Below are 14,687 nucleotides of genomic sequence, written 5' to 3'. Positions count from 1 at the left end.
ATTCTTTCCTCGTTTTTCCAACTTTCTCTACTTTCTCCATTTCCTCACCAATCCTTGCATTTCTTCACCTGGATACAAACAGGCCCTGAGAAAGAATCAACGCCTCAATGTTTTCAATGAAGTAAGAATCGGTGTAAGAAAGAACAAACATAACAAAGACATCGTAGCCTTCAAGTAAACTATCTAATATAACTTCAACATGATCATGTGTAGATAATGAAAAATCAATGCAAAAAAGTATCAACAATCTTGTTGATATAAAAAAGATAGGTACCGATAGCCCTCTCCTCTAGAGTGTCATTTGGAGTGCGAAGTTAGATTTTGAGCTTCTTAATTTTGGTTCTTGATTGAGAAACATTATAAATGTTGAAGATGGTTGTTGCCCCTTTAAGACATGTGTTTGATGAAGCCATTTGTGTAAATTTTATTAGTATTTACATTTTCTTTAAGAATGTCTTAGGTTTAGTTTAGAGGTTGTTTAGAGTAGGCTTTTTGCTAGGTAACTCACTTCTTAACCCCTGAGCATGTGATAAGAGCAAACACAAGTTTTCTGAAACTGTTTTTCACATGTTTTTGCAAAAATATCCTTACTGCATAAAAAATGAATTTGTTCTTCTCTAAATGAGTAGATTCTTTTCTTAAACTGATGCCTTGATTAAATGTTTCTGAAAATCATGTTTTGTGCATCAAGTATTTTAACAAATTATTCATTCCATCAAAACGACTGTGTTTCACGTGTTAAGAAGTTTATGTTATCGTTTTGAAAATAAATCTGTTCATCTGTAAATGAATTGATTCTTTTTAGTCTGGTGCAATGTTTACCTTAAAAGGCTTTTTTCGTTTTATCCTTGCACCAGGGTGTTTGACTAAGTCTCCTTCACATAACAGATTCTCTAACTACTTTTGAAAATAAATCTGTTCTTTTTATAACAGCTTTAACTGTTTTTTGAAAATATGTTATAAGATGTTTTTCTATAAAAGGAGAGGTTGGTCCTGCGTTTAAAGATTGATCATACAATTGAGAAAACAAGTTTTACAACAGAGAACTAAGGATTTTCAGAGAATTAGCATGTGTTATTGAAAGATTTTCTAAATCACAAAGTGTGCTTGTTCTTGGTTGGTTCTAAGGCTTGGTTAGAGGTGTTGTCACTGTGTGAGCAATCTGTTCTACTGGTCTAAGGTAGATTTCTGCATTCTCTATCAAGTTTATTCGTTTCATATTTCAATTTCTTGTAATGTGTGGTTGTAAACTCTTCTTGATAGTGTTTCTTGAAGAGTGTGTGTGCTGGACTAGTGTTTTTCAGCTAGTGTGCCAAGTTTCTTGTAGGGCTCAGGAACAGTGGTTGTGTAAGTGTGTTTGATACGTTTGTTTAGTGGATTTCACCTTGGATTAGGTGAGACTCGATGTAGCTCATTTGAGTGAACCAGTATAATTGTTGTGTGTTCAATTTCTCTTCATCCCTGCACTCGGTTATTGCTTTATCTATTAATATGTCAGAAATTGAATCTATTCAATTACAAATAAATTTGTTCTTTCTGGGCTTGTTCGTTCTGTTCTTATTTTCTGGAAAATTTATTTGGTTCTATTAAAAAGATATATGAACTGTTGAATACAAATGGAACAATTTGATTGTGGAAGGTTACCCAATTAATTGTCAAGCTGGTAATTGAACTTTTATCTCTTGCTTTAGAAGTTGAAGGTTTGTTTTTGCTTTTCATAGTTTCCTCTTTAAAATCAATGTGTGTAGCTTGCAAATTAATCTGCATAACTTCAAGAATTACTTGGCTGATATAAACGTTTTTAATACATAAACAGTGTAAAAATAAATCTGTAAATTGCTAAATAAATCGATTATTTTCTGTGTACTGTGATAAAATCTGAATCTGCGCGAAAGTTTTAAAAGGTCAATTCACCCCTTTCCCCTCTTGAACTTTGACACTATTGAACCAACAATAAACGTGTAGTTTGTTCCAGATTTCAAAGGAAGGAAATAGACCTACTGTTTTGGTGAGAAGAAGAGTGTGATGCATGGAAGAAGACATGCAAATATAAGCTAATTTTATTGCTATAGTTGAAAAATTCTTGATTGAAGATGTTGTTCTCAACATCGAGTTTAGCAAATATGTTAGTAAAGAAAGAGAGAGAAAATATTTTATATTATTATGACGCAAAGATACAAGCCAGGGTATAAATATATGAAGGGATTCGTACACCGGAAATAACCGAAAGATAGCTAAAACAGTTACAGTTAATCAGTGGTTTGTTTAACACAAATTATTAAAAGGCTTCACCCGATACACCTCCTAGAACCACTAGATTTCTTCTCCATTTCAATTATCTAACTTGCTTCGGCAAGTGCTTTTGATGTCTTCAACGATTTAAGCTCATCTATCAACTGAATCAAGTTGTTGTTAAGAGTGTCCACCCTTCTCTAGAGTCTTACTGGAAGCGTCACTAAGTTTTCTTGCTCTCCTCCTCATTTCTTTGCCCTCTTCTTTCTCCATCAATTGTACCACAGCATTGGCAATCTCCTCCCTTCCCACCACATCATCCTTGTCACCTAATGCCCAAAACTTGTTTTCTTTAGCTCCCACTGGAACTCCAATCTTCAACACATCAACTAGCAACCTCTCATTAAAAAATTGCTCTGCAAACATAGGCCATGTGATGATTGGCAATCCAGCATTCAAGCTTTCAAGAATGGAGTTCCAACCACAGTGAGTCACAAAGCCTCCTATGGCAGGGTGATTCAATATCTGCTGCTGTGGTGCCCAATTCCATACGATAAAACCCTTCCTGCTTTCTTTCATATTATCATCAAACTCTTTCAGGAAACTGTCTTCATTCTCATTTTCATCCTTTTTCCTCATGACCCAGATGAAACTATGACCAGAATGTTGAAGCCCATAAGCCAGTTCAACAAGTTGAGCATGAGGGAGCCTAGTGAGGCTTCCAAAATTTACATAAATTACAGATTCATTTTGCTCAGTGTTAAGCCAGGTTAGCCACTCTGGTTCTTCTGGAAGGTCCTCCTTGTGTTCCTCCTTCACTTTTTGCCCATCATCCTTGTTAACCCAGGCTGAAACTGGTCCAATATTCCAAGATTTGATCCCCACTATACTCTTATGAAGTTGCTCATACTCACTTTCAAGTTCATGAAAACTATTATAGAGTGCTCCATAGCTTCTGTACTCTGATTCAAACATTTCCACAAAAAAGTGTGGGACATCCTTACGAACCCTTTCCCAGTTTGTTAGCTGCAGACGGGTCATCTCTATTCTATGAGGAAAATTAGGAATTGTAAACTTGTCGGTATCGGACACTAACCTCTCTTGAGGCCTGTGCCTCCGGATAGAATGAACAGCACAGTTGGATAAGTAGCTTGAGCTGTAAAAGAGATTCTTGGAATACCCAGTTTTTCTGCAGATTCCACTGTCCAAGGATAAAACATATCACTCACTATGCAATCTGGATGCAGATCTTGAAACAGAATCTCAATCTGACTTCTGAGCACTGATATTCCATGATGGATTCGACCCAATATTTCTAGGGAAGTGCCATCTTTCATGTTTTCAACCCCTTCGGGGAGACCTACTTGGGCTGCAGGGAAAGGAACCAGTTGGGTTCTGATATGGTATCCAAAGCTGAAGTCACTATCTATGGCCTTTTGGAAAGCCAAAGCATTAGCAGGGGTAGCTATAATGGTAACATTAACACCATGCCTGGCAAATAACCTTGCTGTGTCTATCATGGGGTTCATATGGCCAGGAGTTGGAAATGGAAGAAAAGTGACACTCAAGTGGTTGTGAGGTTGAGAATCCATTGGTTTGGCAATGTATGAGGTTTTGTTTCTTTGGGGAGGTGTCTGAGAGAACTTTCTGTGATACACAGAAAAGGGTTTCCAGGATTCTACCTCACTAAATGAAGGAAGAACTATACCAGAAACAAAATACCAGAGAACCCTTCATTATCTTTATCATAATGGATTGTGTTGTTTATCGGTGAAGACTTAAACAAAGCCAACACATCTCTTTCACCCTTCCTCAAACATGTCTTACGTGGTAAGTGTAGTTCGTTTTATGTGATCATTTATCAAGGACAAGTACCATTTTATATGTTTGTCTTGTCTGTTGTTTGTTTCATCAGTTTGCCTTTCTCCATTATTCTTCACTTCATCAGTTTGTTTCTTCTTGACTTGTGTATATTTTTTTTCTCAAATATTATTATTTTTACTTTTATTTTTCATTTTGTATCTTTTTTATTTATTTTTCTATCTAATACTATTTATTTTTCTTGATAACAATATTTCCACCTTTAAATATTTATAAAATTATAGTAAATTTAAATATTTATAAAATTGAAATAAAAGAAAATTAAAAATTAAAAATTAAATATATAAAAATTTATAAAAAAAATATCATGTAAGTAAATACAATATTTTATATAAAAAAATACATCTTATTTTACTGTTCAAATATTTTGAAAAATACATAAATTTATAAACTTCTATTTTACATATTTAAAAAAAAATAAAAATTTGTGATAAAGATAATTCTCACGTCCAAATCCAAAAACCTCACTCTCTTTTCACTTCTCTATCACATTTCTTTCCACTTTTCTCTCACATCTCTCATTAATTAATGAATAATGTAAACACACCCATAGAGTTATTGTGATTTGTAATGCAGGCAACCTCCACCTATATCATTATGTACATAGGTATAGTAACAAGACAATATTGGACCTCTCTACAAACAAATAATATGTGGTTTCCTTTATAACTTTTAATGTTTATATATTTTTTAATTTTCTTTTTATTTTTAACTAGTGTCCAAAATTTTAACTCACCATCTAGGCTATTATTAGCCAACTTCTATAATTTAACATCGCCTTTTAACAAACTTTCTATAATTTAACATCGCCTTTTAACAAACCTTTTATAATGATAAATATTATTAGTATTAATAATATAAATATTAAAATAACTATCATATGTAAATTAATTTAAAAAATAATAATATTAATTAAATAAATTTTTAAAGTAATGATAGTAAATATAAATTAAATAAATTAATAATAAATAAATAAATTTATTAAATAATAATAAATTTATTTTAATTTAATTTGTATCAAATATTTAATAATATTATTAATAAAAATAAATAAAAAAATATTAATAATAAAAATATATAGTTATTTATATATAAAAAATAGAAAAATATTATTAATTACAAAAAATGAATATATAAATAAATAATTTTTTAATTATTTTTAAATATAAATAAATTTATTTATAGAAAGAAAAATTATACCCAGTAATGTTAAAGAACTCATTTTTTTAATAGTTATTTAATATTATTAAAAATAATTTACAAAATTTTAATTAACTGAAATATATAAAAAAAATACTTTATATTTTATTATTCAAATATTTTTAAAAATACATAAATTTATAAACTTCTATTTTACATATTTAAAATAAAAATAAAAATCTGATAAAGATAATTCTAACATCCAAATCCAAAAACTTCACTCTCTTTTCACTTTTTCTCTCACATTTCTTTCCACTTTTCTCTCACATCTCTCATTAATGTAAACCCACCCATAGAGTTATTGTGATCTGTAATGCAGGCAACCTCCACCTATATCATTGGCCATAGGTATAGTAACAAGACAATATTTATTGAACCTCTCAACAAACAAATAATATAATATGTGGTTTCCTTTATAACTTTTAATGTTTCAATAATCTTGACAATAAATAATTATAACAAGAAATTAACAATAACATCTTATAATTAGCATTTGTCAAAATAAATCCAACTCAATCTAATTATTGAATCTAGGGTGTTAAAATGCAAAGTGATCTATAAAGTAAAAATAAATAAATCAAAACATGATAAAAAAAAAGTAAAAGTAGAAACAAATTTAATTCGATTAAAATCGTTAATTAGAATCCCATTACAAAATTATTGTTCCAAATGTTTTTCTTTGTTAATTTTTTTAAGCAAATGAATAGTTTTATATTGAAAACTCTAAATATACTATAAGATAAACTAGAACAAATAGAAGAAAAAAACTCTTAACCACACGTGATTAATTATAAACATACTCGTTTATATTTCTATAAAATTCCAAGAGTGAATGGTTTTTTTTACATTAGAATAAATTTGTCAACAATTATCTTAACATTAATATTTTGAGAATTCATAATATAAAAACATCCTTTATACAATTAATTATATAAATATTTTAATTATATATTTTTTATGTGACCAAAGAAAGATAGTTAATAAGGAATTTTCTGGTGCGATCTTTTTCTTCCATAGAATTACTTGTGTTACAATTTTATGCTTATATAAGTCTACATTATGATTTGCAGATTGTTCCTGTCGGTTGACTCGAGGGCCATCGTACGTCTCACGATACTCCCCGCTCGATTCTCTGTGCCTTTGTTCGTGTCTTTCTTTCGTTCAAACACCTGAAATCACAAAGACAAAGGGCGTCCTAGAGGCCGTTTGCACTCCGACGCTGACGCTCAAGTCAGTGTAGGGCTAGGAAACACCAAAGTAAGCTGTAAAAAGCTTTTGTGCAATCTGTGTGTGTGAAGCGACGCAAATGAATAGTGTACCTTACTAGGTTTGTTACTTCCCTTTATATAGTCCAAGGTTTCCACTACCCAAAATAGACTTTCTGAGGGTGGGCCCTAGCGCTGCTATTACCCACTCTTAGGGCAACCTAGCATGTAGGGCTTCCTAACTGGAGTGCAACCTCTGACGGGATGACCACCTGGATGCCACCTCGTGCACTTGATCTCTGGGATCACCCGTCCTGGGAGAGCCCTAGCCGTTCACGTGCCATGCATGCAGCTCACCCCTGGAACGTGACTTTCTCATGTCGTATCTTTTCCAGTGGCTCTTTACTTGTGTTACGCCTGAACGCGTCATCCACACCACACGCATGGACTCTCGTGACCTAGGCTTCTCCCTAATTGATAACTGGTGTGTGGTCTGGGATCCACCTCTCGTGGCCCAGCTCTGCTGTTCGAGTCGCCGATGTCCGACCTCTCTACACTGCCTGGTGGCACATCGACACGTCCTGGTGTACGATGTATGACCACTCTTCGGTACCTTGGCGCACGTGGCTCGCGAGATTGTTCCCACCAATGTGCTCATGAACTACTTCGTCTTGAGGTTGTTCTCATAACACCTCTTAGCCTCCTTCTGATTTGACTTGATGGTAATCACCTTTCCCCCCAGGCAGCTTCATCTTCATGTGCCTCATTGATGATACCGCCTCCAGCTTGTTCAGCGTAGGTCTACCTAGCAGTATGTTATACGTAGAGGGGGCGTTGACAACGAGGTACCTGATGTTCTCTGTACGAGACTCTGTGAAGGTGGTCCTCAACTCCAAGTGCCCACGCACCTCCACCTGGTCTCCCGCGAAACCTTGCAGGCAACCAGTATAAAGCCTTAGCAGGTCGGGGGACAACTGCAGCTTGTTGAAAGTCGTCCAGAACATCACGTCTGCCAAACTTCCTTGGTCCACCAGTACATGGTGTACCTTCCTCCCAGCAGTTACTACTGAGATCACCATCGGGTCGTTATCGTGTGGGACAACGTCTCGGAGGTCAGCCTTGGTGAAGACGAGGTCGACGTCGAGGTCGTCATCTGCCTCTTGCGCTTCTACTAACATCACTGCTCGTGCATATCTCTTTCGCTGAGAAGCGATGCACCCTTCTCCTGAAAAACCTCCCGAAATGTTGTGGACTTCACCGTGCATGGGGATTTCATGCCCCTGGTCACCCCTATCATTGCCACGTCTGCAGCACCTAGTGTTTCCTGTAAGTAATCCCTCAAGAAGTCGTTCTTCACCAACTCGTCTAGCTGATGACCTAGCACCAAACAGTTGCGTATAGGGTGGTCAAACGCTTGGTGAAACTCACACTAGGTGTTCTTGTTGGGCCCGAGCTTTTTGTCGGTCTTGGCGGGTATCTTCAATCTCTTTGCTATGTTGGGGATAGCGATGAGGTCCTTCAATTCTACCACGAAGTCGTGCCTTGGTGATACATTTTCTCTTGCATGGCCCCTAGTTTGGGGCTTCCTGTGTTGGTAGGGCTGCTGTTTCGTCGGGGTCTTCTTCTTTGTCGTTGCCTCATGTACCCTTAGGGGTTAATGTCGACCTGGTGCACGTGGGTGCGTGGGAACAACGCACGTGCACTTCTCATGGACTTCTCCCTCTGCAACAATGTGAGCCACCGCTCGACGCCTTATCTCGCCGAAGGTTTTGGGGCGGTTCCTGATGAGTGTTTCGCTGAAAGGCCCTGGCACGATGCCCTTTCTGAACGCGTGCACTATCATCGTTTCGTCCTTGATATTTAGCCTCACCACCTGTGCTCCAAAGTGATTGAGGAATTCTTTCAGTGACTCTCCCTAATATTGTCTTACGTCAAAGAGATCGTAAGAGACAGGTGGGGGAGCCCGATTCGCGATATACTGCTCTCTGAATAGCTTAGTGAGTTGTGGGAACGACGTCACGTGGCCATCAGGGAGGCTAATGAACCAATCCATCGTTGTTCCCACCAATGTGCTCATGAACAGCTTGCATCGCACCGCGTCAGAACCCCCAACCAACATCATCTGTCTATGGAAGGTTGTGAGGTGAGCCTCTGGGTCCTCTACATCCGTGAAGGTGGCTTTCGGCCCCACCAGCTTGGTTGGTATCACGGCATCCATGATTGCTTGTGAGAACGACATCGAGAATTCCCTGGGTGGCATCACATGTTCTTGATCTTCCACCTCACGTTCCCCTGCCTGATTGTGCAAATCCTTGCGCAACTCCTCGTTGGCTCTCTGCAATTCTTTGTTTCTCAACAACGACGCAGCCAAATCAATCCGGATGCATTCTTGATTCGCTCTTGAAGTCGCCACCATCTCTTGAAGACCCTGCATCGTTTCCATGATCTATTGCAGGGTGAGGCTTTCGCCTCCATTCAGTGCAACGGATCATTGCCTCGTGTTTGTCATATTTCTTGATCTTTTCTTCTTGATCTTGCGAGTGGGACAGTATTTTAAATCGTGCCCCACGGTGGGCGCCAAATGTTCCTGCCGGTTGATTCGAGGGTTTTCATACGTCTCAAGATACTCCCATGCCCGATTCTCTATGCCTTTGTTCGTGCCTTTCTTTCGTTCAACAAAGGGCGCCCTAGAAGCCGTTTGCACTCCGACGCTCAAGTCAATGTAGGGCTAGGAAACACCAAAGTAAACTGTAAAAAACTCTTGTGTAATCTGTGTGTGTGAAGCGACGCAAATGAATAGCGTACCTTACTAGGTTTGTTACTTCCCTTTATATAGTCCAGGGTTTCCACTGTTTCCACTACCCAAAATAAGCTTTCTGAGGGTGGGCCCCAGCGTCGCTATTACCCACTCTTAGGGCAACCTAGTGCGTAGGGCTCTATAACTGGAGTGCAACCTCTGACGGGATGACCACCTGGATGCCACCTCGTGCACCTGATCTCTGGGGTCACCCGTCCTGGGAGCGCTATAGTCGTTCACGTGGCATGCATGCAGCTCACCCCTGGAACATGACCTTCTCAGGTCGTATCTTTTCCAGTGGCTTTTTACTTGTGTTACGCCTGAACGCGTCATCCACATCACACGCATGGACTTTCGTGACCTAGGCTTCTCCCTAACTAATAACTGATGTGTGGTCTGGAATCCACCTCTCGTGGTCCAGCTCTGTTGTGCGAGTCGCCGATGTCCGACCTCTCTACATTGCCTGGTGACACATAGGCACGTCCTGGTGTACGATGTCTTACCACTCTTTGGTACCTTGGCGCACGTGCCTCGCGAGACACTGACCCATGGCGCTCGTGGAACCCACCTTACGCGGTCCCTTCGTTACTAGTGGTGAAACGACACCCGAGGACTGGTAGGTACACATATAATGAAGGGTTTTCTGGTGTAGTTCTTCCTTCTTTTACTGAGGCAGAGTCTTTCTCTGTGATCACAGAAAGTTCTCTCAGACACCTCCCCAAAGAAACAGAACCTCATACATTGCCAAAGCAATTGATTCTCAACCTCACAACCACTTGAGTATCACTTGTCTTCCATTTCCAACTCCTGGCCATATGAACCCCATGATAGACACAACAAGGTTATTTGCCAGGCATGGTGTTAATGTTACCATTATAGCTACCCCTGCTAATGCTTTCGCTTTCCCAAAGGCCATAGACAGTGACTTCAGCTTTGGATACCATATCAGAACCCAACTGGTTCCTTCCCCTGCAGCTCAAGTAGGTCTCCCCGAAGGAGTTGAAAACATGAAAGATGGCACTTCCCAAGAAATATTGGGTCGAATCTATCATGGAATATCAGTGCTCAGAAGTCTGATTGAGATTCTGTTTCAATATCTGCATCCAGATTGCATAGTGAGTGATATGGTTTATCCTTGGACACTGGAATCTGCAGAAAAACTGGGTATTCCAAGAATCTTCTTTTACAGCTCAAGCTACTTTGCCGACTGTGCTGCTCATTCTATCCGGAGGCACAGGCCTCAAAAGAGGTTAGTGTCCGATACCGACAAGTTTACAATTCCTGATTTTTCTCATAGAATAGGGATGACCCGTCTGCAACTAACAAACTGGGAAAGGGTTCGTAAGGATGTCCCAGACTTTTTGTGGAAATGTTTGAATCAGAGTGCAGAAGCTATGGAGCACTCTATAATAGTTTTCAAGAACTTGAAAGTGAGTGTGAGCAACTTCATGAGAGAATAGTGGGGATTAAATCTTGGAATATTGGACCAGTTTCAGCCTGGGTTAACAAGGATGATGGAGAAATGGTGAAAAGGAAACACAGGGAGGACCTTCCAGAAGAACCAGAGTGGCTAACCTGGCTTAACACTGAGCAGAATGAATCTGTAATTTATGTAAATTTTGGAAGCCTCACTCGGCTCCCTCATGCTCAACTTGTTGAACTGGCTTATGGGCTTCAACATTATGGTCATAGTTTCATCTGGGTCATGAGGAAAAAGGATGGAAGTGAGAATGAAGACAGTTTCTTGCAAGAGTTTGAGGATAATATGAAAGAAAGTAGGAAGGGTTTTAGCGTATGGAACTGGGCACCACAGCAGCTGATATTGAATCACCCTGCCATAGGAGGCTTTGTGACTCACTGTGGTTGGAACTCCATTCTTGAAAGCTTGAATGCTGGATTGCCAATCATCACATGGCCTATGTTTGCAGAGCAATTTTTTAATGAGAGGTTGCTAGTTGATGTGTTGAAGATTGGAGTTCTAGTGAGAGCTAAAGAAAACAAGTTTTGGGCATTCAGTGGCAAGGATGATGTGGTGGGAAGGGAGAAGATGGCCAATGTTGTGGTACAGTTGATGGAGAAAGAAGAGGGCAAAGAAATGAGGAGGAGAGCAAGGAAACTCAGTGACGCTTCCAAGAAGACTATAGAGAAGGGTGGACACTCTTACAACAACTTGATTTAGTTGATAGATGAGCTTAAATCATTGAAGACATCAAAGGCACTTCCAGAAGCAAGTTAGATAATTGAAATGGAGAAGCAATCTAGTGGTTCTAGGAGGTGCATGTGGTGAAGCCTTTTAATAAGATGTGTTAAACAAACCACTGATTAACTGTTTTAGCTGTCTTACGGTTATTTCCGGGTGTACGAATCTCTTGATATATTTATCTCCCTGGCTTGTATCTTTGCGTCATAATAATATAAAATAGTTTCTCTCTCTTTCTTCTTCTAGCATATTTGCTAAACTCGATGTTTATCAAGAATTTTTCAACTATAAGCAATAAAATTAGCTTCTATTTGCATGGCTTCTTCCATGCATGACACTCTTCTTCTCACCAAAACAGTAGGTCTATTTCCTTCCTTTGAAATCTGGAACAAACTACACGTTTATAATGTTTTTCAATCAAGAACCAAAATTAAGAAGCTCAAAATCTAACTTGGCACTCCAGAGGGCACTCTAGAGGAGAGGGCTATCACTATCACTACCTATCTTTTTTATATCAACAAGATTGTTTTTTGCATTGATTTTTTAATATCTACACATGTTAGAAATTATATTAGATAGTTTACTTGAAGCCTACGATATCTTTGTTATGTTTGTTCTTTCTTACACTGATTCTTACTTCATTGAAGAGAGTGACCCGTTGATTCTTTCTTAGGACCTGGAGAAAGCAAAGAAAGTTGAAAAAACGAGAAAAGAATTGGGGTTAAAACACGAAAAACAATGAAAGTTTTTTTTGTCAGAATTTTCTTTGATTTGGATTTGAAGGAATTTAAAGAGAAAGTTGATTATATATTATTTTTTAATAAAATTTTATAAATTTTATACTGATTATATATATATATAAATTAGATTTTAATATATACATATAATATTTATAATTTTTTTATTAATTATTAATATTAATTTTCATATTATAATAAAATAAAAAATAAAAAAAGATTAATTTTAATTTTAATTATTAATACTTATTTTTATTAATATTTAATATTAGTTTTTTATTTGAATTTATTTTTATTTTAATATATATTTCTAAATTCTTTTATATTAAATTATTTTATAATTTTTTTAAAATTTATTATATTTATCAAATTTGTAAACTTATATTTTATATATTTTACATTTTAAAAAAAATAAAAAATATTACATTTTAAAAAAATTAAAAAAAATTTCACAATCATCACATCACTCACTAACTTCAATAAACTTTCTTTCACAAGTCTATCCTAACGTATCCCAATCCAAACAACTTCACTTTTATCTCAAATCACTCCAAATTCACTCCCTCAAATCTTCTCCCCAATTCAAACACATCATCAAGGAGTAAAAATGTTGAACAAACATAGAACTATTGATTTTAATTCTCTTCAGGCTAATCTTAGAAACATTTTTTGGCCTTCAAATACCAAACCTCGCCCCTTTGGTTTCTCCAACAGAGGCAATCGTTCTTTCTGCAACTCTTCTACAACCAAGAACAACAGGTTTCTATGATGTTTGTGTATATGCTAAGTTTAATGAAATTATTTTTCTTTATAACACACACTTATTTTACCTATCAGTGTTTTACTACCCTTTTTACATCCTCACTTAACATGTATGATAACACTCACCTATTTTACACACTAAAGAAAATGAAAATAAATTTTTAAAATTTATAATCAAAATAGTACTCTTCTCTACAAGAATTTATTTATTTAAGATCATCCAAATTCATGCCTTCATCAAGTCTTGCTGGGCCTCACTTAGCTAACTAGTTAGTTCATTGACTTACGAACAATTTTTAAAATTTTAAGTCATGTGTAAATTTATTTTTGATTAAAAAGTAAAAAAAAAAATATAATTTTTGTATTATATCACAATATACCGTTGGTGCAAAAAAAAATGAAAAAACGGCGTTTTAACTTAGTCAACCGTTGTTTTATACTCGTTTTAATTTTGAAAATGTCACTATATTTTGATAGACAACATTTGACAGTAAAAACGTTATAAAATGTATCGTTTAAATGGACTTTTTTTCACTAGTGTACAATAATATTATAATTTATATTATGAATATTTACAAAGTTTCAGAAACATCAATTAACTAGATAAAACTAAGAAAATCGTATTATTACACATATTATTTTAAAAAAATTATATATATATATATATATATATATATATATATTTAACAGAATAGGTTAAGGTTATTAATTTGTTCTTATCCATTTTTGACATATTAAAATGTGTAACAAGTGAAAACGAGACAGAATAGTCCTTGTCAAAACTAAATATTTTGCTAAGTGTTGTATCAATTATTAGAAAGCTAAAGCAAAAATAAGTTATTATAGATTGATGTCTTTGTTCATCATGATGTCGTCCACATATCATTGAAGCTGTTATAGTTCGGAAACACAATACATAATTTGCTTTTTGTTGTTCTAAATTTAGGATGGCAATGAGCAAAATTGACACATAATATATTTAATTTATTGGTAGCACGTCTGTTTTGTATATACCAGTATATATGCTATACGAATAATCAATTATAAGTGCCAATTTCATTTTTCTCGGTTAAAGCACAAACTCTCTGAATATCTTCAGAGAAAGCTTTAAATAATCATTCTGATGAGGTTTCAGTTAATATTATGAGACTTCTTTTGTTTAGACATTCTTTCTAAGCTTATTCTAAAGTCATCCAAAATACTTGCTATGATATGCCCTTTTGATACCATTTGAAGCTCTTGTCAAATTTGTCAGTTTGCATAATGTTCCTCAAACATTCCACAGTTAAAAATAACTGATCCCACAAAAGCCGAACAAGCAGAAAATATAGTATTCATAAGTCAAGAACAATGGAGAAAGGCAAACTGATCCAACAAACAACAGACAAGACAAACATAAAATGGTACTTGTCCTTGCTAAATGATTACATAAAACGAACTACACTTACCACGTAAGACATGTTTGAGGAAGGGTGAAAGAGATGTGTTGGCTTTATTTAAGTCTTCACTGAGGGATAAACAACACAATCCATCCTCCTTTTTGGGAAAAGGTAGACAATTTCTACGGAGTTTTCTGAAACAGGTATTGTTCTACTATCTTTCTCTTCTTGGGAATTTCTTTTATTTAATTAGGCCCATGTTATGATTACAAAGAATGAAGGGTCCCCTGGTAT

At 36.1% G+C, this 14,687-nt stretch overlaps 2 pseudogenes; one reads left to right on the top strand and one right to left on the bottom strand.

Moving 5' to 3' along the window:
- Positions 1-2,126: 2,126 nt before the first annotated feature.
- Positions 2,127-4,121, bottom strand: LOC137826277 (soyasapogenol B glucuronide galactosyltransferase pseudogene; annotated as a pseudogene).
- Positions 4,122-8,959: 4,838 nt separating this feature from the next.
- On the top strand, positions 8,960-11,746 carry LOC137827078 (soyasapogenol B glucuronide galactosyltransferase pseudogene; annotated as a pseudogene).
- Positions 11,747-14,687: the final 2,941 nt, after the last annotated feature.

The sequence above is a fragment of the Phaseolus vulgaris genome, chromosome 8 (genome assembly GCF_051622355.1).
Source record: "Phaseolus vulgaris cultivar YP4 chromosome 8, ASM5162235v1, whole genome shotgun sequence".
NCBI lineage: Eukaryota > Viridiplantae > Streptophyta > Magnoliopsida > Fabales > Fabaceae > Phaseolus > Phaseolus vulgaris.
Note: the sequence above shows the minus strand (reverse complement) of the source record. Positions and strands in the feature narration are given on the sequence as shown.